At 43.6% G+C, this 14,562-nt stretch overlaps 1 protein-coding gene across 1 annotated transcript in view; it reads right to left on the minus strand.

Annotated features, from left to right (window-relative positions):
- The window catches only part of cep128 (centrosomal protein 128), a 323,727-nt gene that overhangs the window by 75,153 nt on the left and 234,012 nt on the right, over nucleotides 1-14,562 (minus strand). The gene's annotated exons all lie outside the window — the stretch shown is intronic.

The raw sequence follows: 14,562 nt of genomic DNA on the forward strand, positions 1-14,562 counted from the left end.
GCGATTCCTTGGAACTCTCTTCCTCAAAATGCGGTGGAAGCAGTCTTTAAATATTTCTAGTTTTGGAAACTATCCAGTTGGACTCGCAGGTAGTGGAGATGGGGAGGGGAAAGATGTGAGGAGGAAATCCTGACCATCAGGGTCAAATATCCTGCCAACACTCCTCAAGCTTCTGCAAAGAACAATGACAGCTTGGACAAGGAAACATCCTCAGTGAGAGCCACAAAAGTGTCTGGAGAAAATGAAGTTAAATGAAACACCTGTAAATTGGGTGTGGGCTGGGAATTCATAGTGCAAAAGAGTTTCACTATCCCATTGCTTCCCGATGTTTGGGATGCTGACTACGCTGCTGAACGTTAGGTTTCTTCATTCGCAGGTGGGATGTAGTGATGTTCCCATGTACCTGCTACCCTTGTCCTTCGAGGTGTTAGAAGAAGCGGATTTGGAAAGCTGCCAAAGGGGCTTTGGTGAGTTGCCACAGATGGTACACACTGTTGGCACTGTGCGTCACTGATGGAGGGAGTGAATGTTGAAGCTGGTGTATTGTGTGCCAACCAAGTGGACTGAATTGTCCTGGATGGTGTTGAGTTTCGAGTGTTGTCAGAGCTGCACTCATCCAGGCAAATTTTTTTTATTCATTCAAGGCATTTGGGCTAAGCCAGCATTCATTCTTATTTGTCCTTGAGAAGGTGATGGTGAGCTGATTCCTTGAACTGCAGAGGAGAATATTCCATTACACTCCTGACTTGTGACCTGGAGATGGTGGGCAGGTTCTGGGGAGTCAGGAGGTGAGAGTTACCCTCCGCAGAATTCTTAGCCTCTGATTTGCTCTTGTAGCCACAGTATTTATATGGCAGGTCCACTTGAGGTTCTGGTCATTGGCAGCCCCCAGAAAGTTGATAGTGGGGAATTCAGCGATGATCATGCCATTGAATGTTAAAGGATGATGGTTGGGTTCTCTCTTCATAGAAATCATAGAAACCCTACAATGCAGAAACAGGCCATTCGGCCCATCAAGTCTGCACCGACCACAATCCCACCCAGGCCCTACTCCCATATCCCTACACATATTACCCGCTAATCCCTCTAACCTACACATCTCCGGACACTAAGGGGCAATTTTAGCATGGCCAATCAACCTAACCCGCACATCTTTGGACTGTGGGAGGAAACCGGAGCACCCGGAGGAAACCCACGCAGACACAAGGAGAATGTGCAAACTCCACACAGACAGTGACCCAAGCCGGGAATCGAACCCAGGACCCTGGAGCTGTGAAGCAGCAGTGCTAACCACTGTGCTACCGTGCCGCCCTTGTTGGAGATTCAGATTGTCTGGCGTGGTTTTTACAATATTTATCATGCTCCATTCTGTCCTTTTATTCCTCATATAAATATAGTAAATGAAGCTCAAGAATTCTACCCATATACATCTCCATCAACCTGTTTTCTAATGTACGACTACATTTTATACGGTAGAATAAAATATCTAATGCATTAATGACATTATCCATTCACAATTTGCATTTTTGTGATCTACTGCAGGCAATTTCCCTTCCTTATACTCATTAAAGTTTATTTTATTTATTAGTCACAAGTAGGCTGACATTAACACAGCAATGTAGTTACTGTGAAAATCCCCTAGTTGCTACACTCCGGCGCCTGTTCGGGTACACTGAGGGAGAATTTAGCATGGCCAATTCTCCTAACCTGCACATCTTTGGTGTGGGAGGAAACCGGAGGAAACCCACGCAGATACGGGGTGACCGTGGAAACTCCACACAGACAATGACCCAAGCCTGGAATCAAACCCAGGTCCCTGGCGCTGTGAGGCAGCAGTGCTAACCCACTGTGACACCCCGGGTCCCTGGCGCTGTAAGGCAGCAGTGCCAACCCACTGTGCCGCCCCGGGTCCCTGGCGCTGTGAGGCAGCAGTGCTAACCCACTGTGACACCCCGGGTCCCTGGCGCTGTGAGGCAGCAGTGCCAACCCACTGTGCTGCCCCGGGTCCCTGGCACTGTGAGGCAGCAGTGCCAACCCACTGTGCCACCCCTTACAACCAGTGATTGTGAAAAGAAAGACTTGCATCTCTGTGGCACCTTTCACAATCTCAGGACATCCCAAAGCACTTACAGTAAGGTTGGAAATATGATGGTCAATTCTAAATAATGAAATCCTCCTGCACAATTTCAATCACTATTCTGAGAGTACGAAACCTGCCATCCAACTCACCATTGAGAAACAGCACAAAACTGGAATGTACTGTTATGAATAGTGACAGGAGGCTGACACAGCTTCATTCAAATTATTCGTCAAATATTCTGTGTTGACTCATATCTGCCAGGATATAAGTTACTGTGCACATGATCCAAATTTTAGCTTGTTCAAATATAGCTCTCTTCTGACAGGATTCAGTTTAGGGAAAGTGTGCTCTAGCCGTGAACTTTGCTTGCCTTCTCAAAATGGAAAGCTCTCCCAAACACAACCTGAGTGGCTGGCCACTCCTGAAGCACGTCCGCTCAGCTAATATCAGCAATTTGCACTTTAATGATTAAATCAGCATGTTAAATTATATTCCAATTGTCATAATGCTAACCGAGTTAATGAGGCCACTTTACATATTAATATATATGCATCTCTGAGAGTGTCAAAAACTAGAGGGAGTAGATATAAGACAGTCACTAATAAACCCAATCAGGAATAAAAGTTAAAGTTTTATTTATTAGTTACAAGTAAGGCTTACATTAACACAGCAATGAAGTTACTGTGAAATTCCCCTAGTCGCCAAACTCCAACGCCTGTTCAGATCAATGCACCTAAACAGCACGTCTTTCAGACTGTGGGAGGAAACCGGAGCACCCGGAGGAAACCCACTCAGACACGGGGAGAACGTGCACACTCCGCACAGACAGTGACCCAAGCCGGGAATCGAAACCGGGTCCCTGGTGCTGTGAAGCAGCAGTGCTAACCACTGTGCCACGCCAAACAGGAAATGCTGGAAACACTCAACATGTCTGGCAGCATCTGGGGAGAGAGAAACAGAGATAACATTTCAGGACTGTGACTTTTTTTTTTATTCGTTCAGGGGAAGTGAGCGTTGCTGGCTGGGCCAACATTTATTGCCCATCTCCAATTGCCCTTCGTACTTCAGAGGGCAGTTAAGAGTCAACCACGTTGCTGCAGCTCTGGAGTCACATCTAGGCCAGACCAAGTAAGGATGGCAGATTTCCTTCCTCAAGAGACATTAGTGAACCAGGTGGGTTTTTGCAACAATCAACAATGGTTTAAGGTCATCATGAAGCTTAATTCCAGATTTTTCAGATTGAATTCAAATTTCACCATCTGCCGTGGTGGGATTCGAACCCGGTCCCCAGAATCCACTTCCCTTTTAAAATTTAGTATTGAATCTGCTCCAGTCATCCTTTCAGCCAGTGTGCTTCAGGCAACATGGTTAGGTAAACTGGTGCAACTTTAAACAGATATTAAACAAAATAAAAATAGAACACTCAGATCTGCTAATATATTTATGAAACAAATAAAAAAAACATTTCTATTGAAATCTGTGCATTGGTACAAAGTCCCTGAAAAAAAAGTGACATTTTCACTTGTAAAACAGCAGACACAGCTTTGTTGTTGCTCAGAATCCTCCGATCAAAGGGAATTTCCATTTACTTTGAAAGCGATGCTTCTTCAGCAGCTGCAAGCTTGTTGCAAGGCCAAATCTTTCCTTGTCCTCCTCCCAAAAATCTAAAAACAGTTCTTAGATCACTGCTTGCATTTGAAGGATGTGACTAGGTTCATCTGAAGACTCGAGATGACAAAGACGCTCTCTAGTGTAGATCCAAACCATACAGATAATAAAGGGCCGAGTTTCCATTCTTGGACTTTCTGGACTCTCAGTTGAGGCCTTACAGCTGTGCCATTGCTGCTACATTTGAGAAAGATTGGGGAATTCCATCGCCCTCGACTGCTACAGACAAAAAAAACAAATTAGGGGTCGGCCCCTTGGCTCTTCGAGACTGCTCCGCCATTCAGTCATATCATGGTGGATCTGATTGCAACTTCAACCCCACATTCCTGCCGACCCCCAAAAATCTTTCATCCCCTTGCTTATCAGGAATTTATCTAGCTCTGCCTTAAAAAAAATTCAAAGATTGTGCTTCCACTGCCTTCCACACTCCTCATCGCTGTCTTAAATGAGTGACCCTTTAGTTTTAAATTGTGACCCCTAGTTCTAAATTTGCCAACAAGAGGAAACGTCCTCTCCACATCCACCCTGTCAAGACCCCTCAGGATCAAATCACCTCTTTAGCCTTCTCAACTCTAGTGGGTACAAACTTGACCTCTCCAACTTCTCCCATCAGGCAACCTGCCCATTCCTGGTATTAGTCCAGTAAATCTTCTCTGAACCACTTCTAACGCATTTACCATCTTTCCTTAAATAAGGAGACCAATATTGTACACAATACTCCAGATGCAGTCTCGCCAATGCCTTGTACAACTGAAGCATAACCTCCCTACTTTTGCAATCAATCCACACACAATAAGTGATAACATTCTATTAGCTTTCCGAATTACTTGTACCTGCATGTGATTCCAATGCTAGCCTAGAACCACTGCTGGGAAGTGTGCACATGCACGGTGGACATTTGATGAAGGTAGTATGGAGGTTCGATTTGGTGCTCCTGATAGCGGAATACACCGGGGATTGTCAATCTTTTTGCTTCTGAGACCCACCCTTCCCATGTTTTAAGAACTCCATGGACCCCAACATAAAGCAAGTATTTTTTTTCTGAATGAAACTTAGTTACATGATTAAACATATATATTTATTATTTGCTGGTGCTGAGGTTCCAGTGTGAGTGGCAAAATTCAGTTACTGGCTGTTAGTTGAATCAAATTGTCTTAGTGCTCAAATGCGGGCAGAGACATTCATATCGTTCGAGGTATTGGCAAATGTGCAATTCCCACATTCTCTGGTTATTATTGGTAGAACCCTTGAAACGTTCTCGGGATCCATAGGTGAATTATTGACTACCGGTTGAGAACTCCCAATGTATGATGGCTATTGCATGGGCTCACTCATCAACAATGACCTGGACCTGACTAATTAATGGGTGAAATGGTTCCAGGAGTGGACTATTCGTATTCTAGCAGGTTAAGGGACTGGAGGGAGCTCAGTCCTGGTGGAACCAAACCAGACTTAAAAAAAACATAAGACATAAATATTCTAATGGAATGTTCACAACTTTAATTGACTGCAGTCAGTTTTTTTTTCCCAACTTCTGCTGCCTTCAATCTTCATGGTTCCCCCCAAGCCCCCATTACTTAAAGTCTGCCAACTGGAACCCTTTCTTGGCTTGGAGGTCTTTCTCTGCTCCTCACACTTCCTTCGTAACTGGAAACTCTGCACGTTCACTCTCATTTTTCTCCTGTCTGGGTCTCCCTTTGGGACCCCACCCTGTCCAAGGCTCTTTGCCAAGTATGGCGCCCGGTCCTCAGTCACTTCAGCCATGTTTTTGCACTGTTTTCTTTTTAAGAAGCTGCATTGGGCCCAAGCTTGGCCTGAAGAACCACAAAAGCCAGACTGTATGTGCACCACCTGCTCCTGACTCCCATGGCATGCTGGCACCTGCAGTTCCAGAGTCCGCTCTACAATCAGGTAAGCCAGGATTTCTCTATAAGGTAAATACCAACATGGAGTAATTGTAAATTCTATGCAAGAGCCAACAATTCATACACACATTTTGTACAGTATGATTGCACATACATAAGAACAATTTTCAGGTACATATTGTTCTGATCATATTAGCTCATGGAAGTACAATTATTGTATTAGCAAATTATTTCCTACGGACGTGACCTCAAGACGGCTCGGAGAATCGGAATGCGGAGAAAAATAATTGTCGGTGAACACAGCGGCTTAAAGAAACTGGTGGGCTCAAAACCTCCTAGAAAATCAGCCAATCGTGTAAATGAGAGAATAAAACTAAAATCAATAATTAAAAAGTGGGCGGCAGGATGGCACAGTGGGTTAGCACTGCTGCCTCACAGCTCCAGGGACCTGGGTTCAATTCCCGGCTTGGCTCACTGTCTGTGTGGAGTTTGCACATTCTCCCCATGTCTGCGTGGGTTTCCTCCAGGTGCTCCGGTTTCCTCCCACACTCCAAAGATGTGCAGGTTAGGTGGATCGGCCATGTTAAATTGCCCCTTAGTGTCCCAGGATGTGTAGGTTATCGTGATTAGCGGGGTCTTGCGCTTAAATGCAAGTTAAGTGCAAATCCAAAGTTACAGGCATAGGATCTAGGTGGGATTGTTGTCGGTGCAGACTCGATGGGCTGAATGGCCCTCCTTCTGCACCACAGGGATTCTATGATTCCTATACACTTATTGCATTTCACCAACAAACACAGCCTTGTCCAATCAGAGGTTTTTGTAAAGAACAAAGCGCAGAGTGCCAGTAAGAATGTGTTAAATTTACAAATGTTTTGGCTACTTAATGCAAATAAGATTTTACACAGAAAACGTGCTGCTGCCTTATGCCACCCAGCACTCTTAGTGATGTGTTTAAAATAAAGCAGCTTCTGCATCACCAATGGGATTGCTGGTACAGCTCTGTAGTTACAAAGGCTGCCAGGTATAATTTCCCTACCACCGGCCTAAATGACAAAATAGGCATTCGCCTTTCAATGCAGGAGGTCTACGAGACAGGCTCAATATAACTTTTTTCTCTTTCAGAATTGAAATTGCATTCAATTAAAGCTGGAAAGCTAGTTTACAACAGTGCTTTGCGCATTCATCAACTGAATACATCACTGGATTATTAGTCGAGTCTGGGGAAAGTTGGAATAGGGTAAATAAGATTAAGGAGGACGTGTGGCTCAAAGGCTGGTGTGGGTGAAATAGGTTCCGGTTCGTAGGACACGGGCACTAGTACTCGGGAAAGTTGTACGGTTGGGACGGACTTCACCTGTTCGAGCAAGTAGCATAACTAAGGAACTAGAGAAGGTTTTAAACTGAATAGTGGGGGAAAGGATCATGTAGAGGAAGATTAAGCAAAATAAGAGGTAATGACAGGATGGCTGTTATATGTCAGATGTTTTGACCGATAGTACTAACAAGACAAAAGATGATAAAGTGTCACGCTGTGGGTTTTTAACCAACTCAATGCAGATTTATTTCAGAGCTGTTGTCAGATTGGAGTCCAACATGGAAGCGAGATTAAAAACCCGTGAATGCCTCTGGTTACGCCACAGCATATGCGAGGGGCAAGGTTTAAAGGACATGTACGTGGCAAGTTTTTTTACACAGAGGGTGGTGGGTGCCTGGAACTCGCTGCTGGGGGAGATAGTGGAAGCAGATACGATAGTGACTTTTAAGGGATCTTGCCTGTCTGACCCTCCCACTGATGAAGGAGCAGCTCTCCAAAAGCTCGTGATACCAAATAAACCTGTTGGACTTTAATGTGGTGTTGTGAGACTTTTTACTGTGCCCACCCTAGTCCAACGCCGGCATCTCCACACCTTGCCTGTCTGGTGTAAGTTTTTCTGACACGATGTCTGCTAATTCACTTTTTAAAGTGAGGATTTTATCCCTGTGTCGCCGCCATATTCTCTCATCATCGAGTTGCATTGTATAAGAAATTGGCTCTGTCTTAGCGAGAATGGTTGCAGGTACCCACTTCTCACTTGTAGTTACTCGTTAAAACTCTTTCTCCTTGTTCAAAACACCTCTGTAGCGACAGTTCACGGCGAGTAACTCGTGCTTGTTGTTGTCACTCTACTATTGTGGACGTGTCAGTGATGGGAGTAGATCGAATTTAGTTCTCAGTTTCCTTCTCAGGAACAGCATTGCTGGTGAATATCGTGTGGTCGCAAGATTCATGTTCTGAAAGCACGTGAGAAATTCATTTACTCTCCTGGAGAACGGATCTTCATCTTTTGACACTTTGGTAGCATTTCCCAGTGACTGCACAAGCCTTTCCGCCAATGAGTTAAAGGACGGATGATATGGGGCAGTCCCTGTGTGTTGTATACCATTGTTCTTAAGGCAATGCACAAATTCCTGGGATGTGAATTGCATCCAATTATCGCTGACTCGTTGTTTGAGCTTTCCAAATTTTGCAAACAATTCATTTAACTACACCATGATTATTTTCCTAGTGGTGGATTTCACCATCCTGATTTCGGCCCACTTTTAATGAGCGTCCACAAGGACAAGAAGCATATAGCCTTCAATGTGTCCCGCTAAGTCGATATGTTTTCTCTGCCAAGGTGATTTTGGCCAATCCATGCGTGAAGTGGTTCCAGAGGCAGCGTATTCCCTATTCTAGCACACATCTGCCCCACTTTTTCTTCCACGTGAGAGTCACGCCCTGGCCACAAAAATAGCTTTGTGCGAACTCTTTTCTCTGCACTACCCCCAGATGACCTATATGCAATCAGTCGATCCAGGACTCGGCTTCATAAGCATGGAGGGATGATCATCCACAGCAATGTGCATGACTCTTAACTGCCCTCTGAAATGGCCTAGCAAGCCACTCAATTCAAGGGCAATTAGGGGTGGGCAATAAATGCTGGCCTAGCCAGCGACGCTAACATCCCCAAATGAATAAAAAATTAAAGTCTTAGACAAGGAGGAATTTCTTCACTCAAGATGGCGGTGAATCTTTGGAATATTTTGTCCTGTCATTAAGCATGTTCAAGATGGAGACCAATAGATTTCTACATATTAAAAATATGGGGACAGCGCAGTAAAATGGCGTTGAAGTATAAGATTAGCCATGATCTTATTTAGAATCATAGAATCCCTACAATGCAGAAAGAGGCTATTCGGCCCATCAAGTCTGCGCCAACCACAATCCCACCCAGGCCCTATTCCTGTAACCCTCATTTATCTTGCTAATCCCGACACGAGGGTCAATTTAGTATGGCCAATTCACCTAACCCTCACATCTTTCGGACTGTGGGAGGAAACCGGAGCACCCGGAAGACACCCACGCAGAAACGGGGAGAATGTGCAAACTCCACACAGACAGTGACCCGAGTCGGGGATCGAACCCAGGCCCCTGGCGCTGTGAGGCAGCAGTGCTAACCACTGTGCTGCCCCAAAATAATTTTGCACAATCCCATTCTCCTCTGTCAAGCTCCAAATATCTGAGTGAATATTCTGTAATAGCAATCGAGGAGCCGCCCTTTGAAGCAAGCATGCTTTCTTCATTGTTTACAACTTTGTTTCTCCTAATGGCGAAGCGCGCTCAAAGGACTGAACAGCCTACTTCTGCCCCTATTTCTTATGTTCATATATCATGAACTGACTAAGCCTAAACATAAAGAGCTACACAGATAATGTAAAGCAAGCATGTGCACCTGAGGTGCTATTTTTAGAAATATGTATACTCCATTAGTCAAGTCACTTCTGAATTTAGGGTGTTCTTGAGCAACAGAAGTGAAATCTCGTCACAGTCCTTCAAGTATAGCTCCTCGACTAGCTTACAACACCCATTGAGTATTCTTTGATTGAAACTCAACGATTTCCGTTTAATTATCTGCCGGTACATAAAGCCAATAAAACCATTTCAGAGAATTTGCTGAGGTTGTAATTACAGAAGGAGCTTTCAGCCAGCAAATTGATAATACCATTTTACATATGGGAGTCAGAGCATTAAAATCAGGCTTGATGTGGCCAACATAACATACTGCTTTACATCAAGTGAATGCACTTGCTAAAAGGAGTAAAAAAAAAATCAAACTTCTCTCTGTTCTTCAACAGAAGATTTCTTCAGTTGAATAATGGCAAGATTGAAACCACCGTTCTCAGCCCCCTACCGTAAATGTGAATCAGTGACTGAGGCTAAATACATTTGTTTGCAACCCCAGCATCCATTCGACTCTGAGCTGAGCCTCTGATCCCACATCCCCAAGACTGCCCACTTTCAACACTGCTACAACAACTGCCCTGACCCACACTGGCTCCTGGTCCGGCAAAAGGTTTAATATTCTGTGTTCAAATCCCTCCACGGACTCGCCTCCCTACTCTGTGACCTCCTCCAGCCCGATAACCCAGCGAGATTTCCGCCCTTCTCCAATTATGACTTCTTGCGCATTCTCGATTTCCTTTATCCCCACTACTGGCAGCTGCAGCTTCACCTGTCTATGGGCCAAATCTGGGAAATCCCTCCTGAAAGTTCTCTACCTCTCACTTCTCCTTTAAACACTCCTTAAAACCTATGATTTTGACCAAGCTGTAGTTCTTAATACTGTATTTCCTAATTGTATTTCCTAATATCTCATGTGACTCAAAGAACAGTACAGCACAGGAATAGGCCTTTCGGCCCTTCAAGTCTGCACCGATCATGTTGTCCTATCTAGACCAACCACTTATTTTCCTCTATTCCCCGTCTGTTCATGTGTCTGTCCAGTAAAGTCTTAAATGTCGCTAACGTATCTGCCTCAACCGCCTCACTTGGCAGTGCATTCCAGGCCACCACCACCCTCTAGGGTGTAAAAAAACTGCCCCCGCACTCAGTGGCAGACTTTTCTGATAATGCACTTGTGAAGCACCTTTGGGACATTTTAAAATGTTAAAAAGCTGCTACATAAACATAAGTCAATGCTGTTATTATAACTCCAGGAATGGCATGTTAACGTGTGGCAGGATTGCAGCCAGGCAGGGAAGGGAGGGACACAGGTGGGCAGGAAGGGGGGTGGTGGAGATCAGGGTGTGGCAGGTGGGTGGGGAAATGGTGCATTTCATAGATCATAGAAACCCTACAGTATAGAAGGAGGCCATTCGGCCCATCGAGTCTGCACCGACCACAATCCCACCCAGGCCCTACCCCCATATCTACCCACTAATCCCTCCAACCTAAGCATCTCAGGACACTAAGGGCAATTTTTTAGCATGGCCAATCAACCTAACCCGCACATCTTTGGACTGGGTTTGCTCCGGTGCCCAGCAAGGATAGTTGATTTGATTTATTATTGTCACATGTCCAGAGATGAGCGAATTAGGTGGATTGTCCGTGCTAAGTTGCCCCTTAGTGTCCCAGGATGTGTAGGTTAGGGGGGGCTTAGCAGGGTAAATGCATGGGGTCACGGGGATGGGGCTTGGGTGGGATTGTCGTCGGTGCAGGCCCGATGGGCCAAATAGCCTCCTTCTGTACTGTCGGGATTCTATGACTCTATAGCGTTTAAATGCGAAAACCAGTGGCCTTCAACTGAACTTATTACAAAGTCTAACTATAAGCTTATAACATTTAGAAGAAATCTAAATGCTTGGTGTGTTATTGTTTTAAACATTTTTTTTTAAAAACCGTACTAGTCACAAGAGTTTATGGCACACCAATTATTCTGCTTAAAGAATGGTCAATAAACCGGCAGTCTGCTCATCAAACAGCCCAGAAATGGAAAAGAAAAATCACTGGACAAATACATGAAATATGCACAACCAATAAAAAAACTGGGAAATAAAGCAATCCAGGATAACATTAGCATCAACAAAAAAACTCACCAGACTTTAGTTATTCATTAATTTCCTTTTTGGAATGGTAATTGACAATGCGACCCTGGAAAATACATTTTAATTAAACCTCTGCCTTGATGAGTCAATAAGCAATTACTTTGACCGATTCGAACTGGCCTGTTTCATAAAGATCTGGGTTTATTTTAAAAAGAGCGTATGCCTTAAGCAAGGTCTATTAGCCATTGAATAGCACTTACGACTGTTCTATTTCAAACTACACTCTCCCTTGCTCCAACAGGATGGGTTCCAATGAGAGAAATACACAGCAGCTTGGTCTACAGTTGGGAGAGAATAATAAGTGTTTCTCAGATGGGACACTTCACAACTTTAACTGCTAGCATTGCAGGATCTACAGAGGTGTAGAAACTGCTGTCACATTCACCATTCTTCTGAATCACAACTCAATTTTGTCAGTAGTGTGACATATGTGTCCTCAAGATATGAAAGACTGTCATTTCCATGGAATCTACCTTATGTGGCAGCCCAAAGAGCTTCACATACAGTGCTTTGAAGTGCAGCGATTTGTATAAACAAATGTAACAGTTGCCTTGCACGTAGCAAGATCCCACAATAGAAGTGAGATAAATGGCCAATTGCATTTTGACATTATTGGTTTGGCAAGAAGTTGCTCCTCGTTATCAAAATAATACCATGTGTCAGGAAAATGAGTGGTTTAATCTTTTGTAATATCACTGTCATATTCTCATATACTGGAAAAAGCTTGTGGGGTTGTGACTGGTTTAACTGGATTAGAGAAAGGCTGCAAAGGTCAAACATCAGTAAGGAAGGTATGAAGGCAGTCGGTTTATTATGGTGATGAACAGTGGAAACCAGAAGAACTTGAATAAAAATTTACACAAGGCAATGAAAGAAGTGGTTTGAAGTTGGCTATTTTGCATAAAGAGGGAACATATGTACAAATTGGAGGATTCTACATTTTAAAACATAGTCATAAAGTAAGAAAAGGGTGATCAATTCTGGGAAACTCTAAAGGATGGTAGGCAACAATAAAGGGTATGATCAAAGGGCGAAAACAGATTAAGAAAATATTGAAGACCCTGTGTGGTTGATAGCTGGTGAGATCTCAAAGAAGACAGAGGTGTAGTGAAGCCAAACCTGGAGGCCCAGTTTGCTATCACCCTCAGAGCACACTCCAACAGCAGCAGAGCATCATGTGGTCAAAAAATATCCGCCATGATTGAATGGCGGAGCAGACTCGAAGGGTCAAGTGGCCTAATTCTGCTCCTATGTCTTATGGTCGAAGTTACTAGAATTTTATAGATTAGAAAATCTATAAGGATTATCATCCGGGAAAGGGGGGGGGGGGGGGGTGCGATGGTGTTGCTCTGAATTATTTAAGCCAAGATCTGTTCAGAAATGTTTAAAAAAGTACTATTAACTGTGTCAAGGTAGTCGTGTGTTTTAAGGGTCATTTTCTTTCCTTTATTTTTAATAAATGTTTAACTTTAATATAAGGTGGTCACAACTGGTTACTTCCCGATTTCAGAAAACCTCCTCATAATACACAAATTGCAAAGCGCTCTGACAGCTGTGTCCTTTTGGGATTGGGCAGTTCAGCACTTACCATCTGCCATGTTATGGCATGTGATGGATGATATTTATTTGAATCAAAATGGTTTCCCTAATGGGATTATGATCCACGTGGATTCCTAAATTGACAACTCCAGCCCCAAAAATCCAGAATCCAGACAATGAGAAATAGCCTGTCTGTACCCCACCCTCACAATAAGAGTAGAAAATCATCCAATACTCCACAGAAGATTTAAGTTGAGGCAGGGAAAGCTCACTCTCGCCACCAACCCAAACCTACCTCGAAAAGTTGGTTGCTTTCAACAAAGCACAAAAGGTTATTTCACTTTGAATTCTAATTTTGAGCCAACCTGGAGCACTTGCAGTGTTCTATATGCTTAGGTTTAGCGATTAACATGTCCAGACACTCATTATAAACAGATAAGATTGTGAGGTCAAGGATAGCTCGGCGAGATTCGTCATGTCATTAAAAACCATTTATTATACAACACAGGCACAAATCTGCTTTGAATGAAATTGCAGATGGATATTGTGTGGAGTAAATCCACTTCTCAGACTAGGAGATGAACTCTGGTACACAGAAGGAGATTTGCAAATGTATCAGTGCAAATTCCAAACAGAAGCTGTCATTTGCTATCACTGCTGCAAGCAAATTCAACGCATGCACCCAAGTTGGTAAATTATTGCCACCCACCACTTCATCTTAATTAGGAGCTGTATGTGTAAATGCTTCGAAGATGCACACCATTTTGAAATCCTGTTCAGCAGGAAGTATTACATTACAGTGGTTCAGCTCATTGTTGGTCAGTCTTCCTGAGAGGTAATCAAGTGAAGACTTCAACATTGATACTTTCAGCCTGCCACACATAATTGGACACAGAGGTACAAAGTTAAGTTAATTCCGCTTTTCCATTTCATTCGTGCCTCTTCAGTTCAACACAAAGAATTAACACGTCTACCAGTGATTTAACAGGATTTGCCGGTTGCCTGTGAACTTACAGCATTCCTAACAATTAACCACCTTCAGTGGATTTTAAGAATATCTTTGATGAAGTACTTCACAAAAGGTTGGTTAATAAAATAGAGGCGCCTGGATTAGGAGTGTCATGCTGAGCTCGGATAAAGAAATAGGTTGAAGGATAGAAAATAGCAAGTTGCGGTCAATGGTAGGATTTCCAGATCAGCAGTGTTGTCCCCTAAGAGGGAGTGCTAGGCCCAATCCTATTTTTGACATAAAGAAATGGTTTGGATTTTGCAATACAGAGTAAAATTTCACAGTAACTTCATTGCAGTGTTAATTTAAGCCTACTTGTGACACAAATAAATAAACAAATTTCAAAATTTACCAATGACGCCAAACTTGCAGTTACGGCAAACAGTGAGGGTGACACAAACTGACTGCAACAGGACATGGCAACCCCAATCGCAAGATGGTGCCGGAGTGTGACGACTTCTTGCGAGCTGTGCCCAGCATACCCTCTAATTCTATCT

Source organism: Mustelus asterias, chromosome 18, assembly GCF_964213995.1.
Source record: "Mustelus asterias chromosome 18, sMusAst1.hap1.1, whole genome shotgun sequence".
Taxonomy (NCBI): domain Eukaryota; kingdom Metazoa; phylum Chordata; class Chondrichthyes; order Carcharhiniformes; family Triakidae; genus Mustelus; species Mustelus asterias.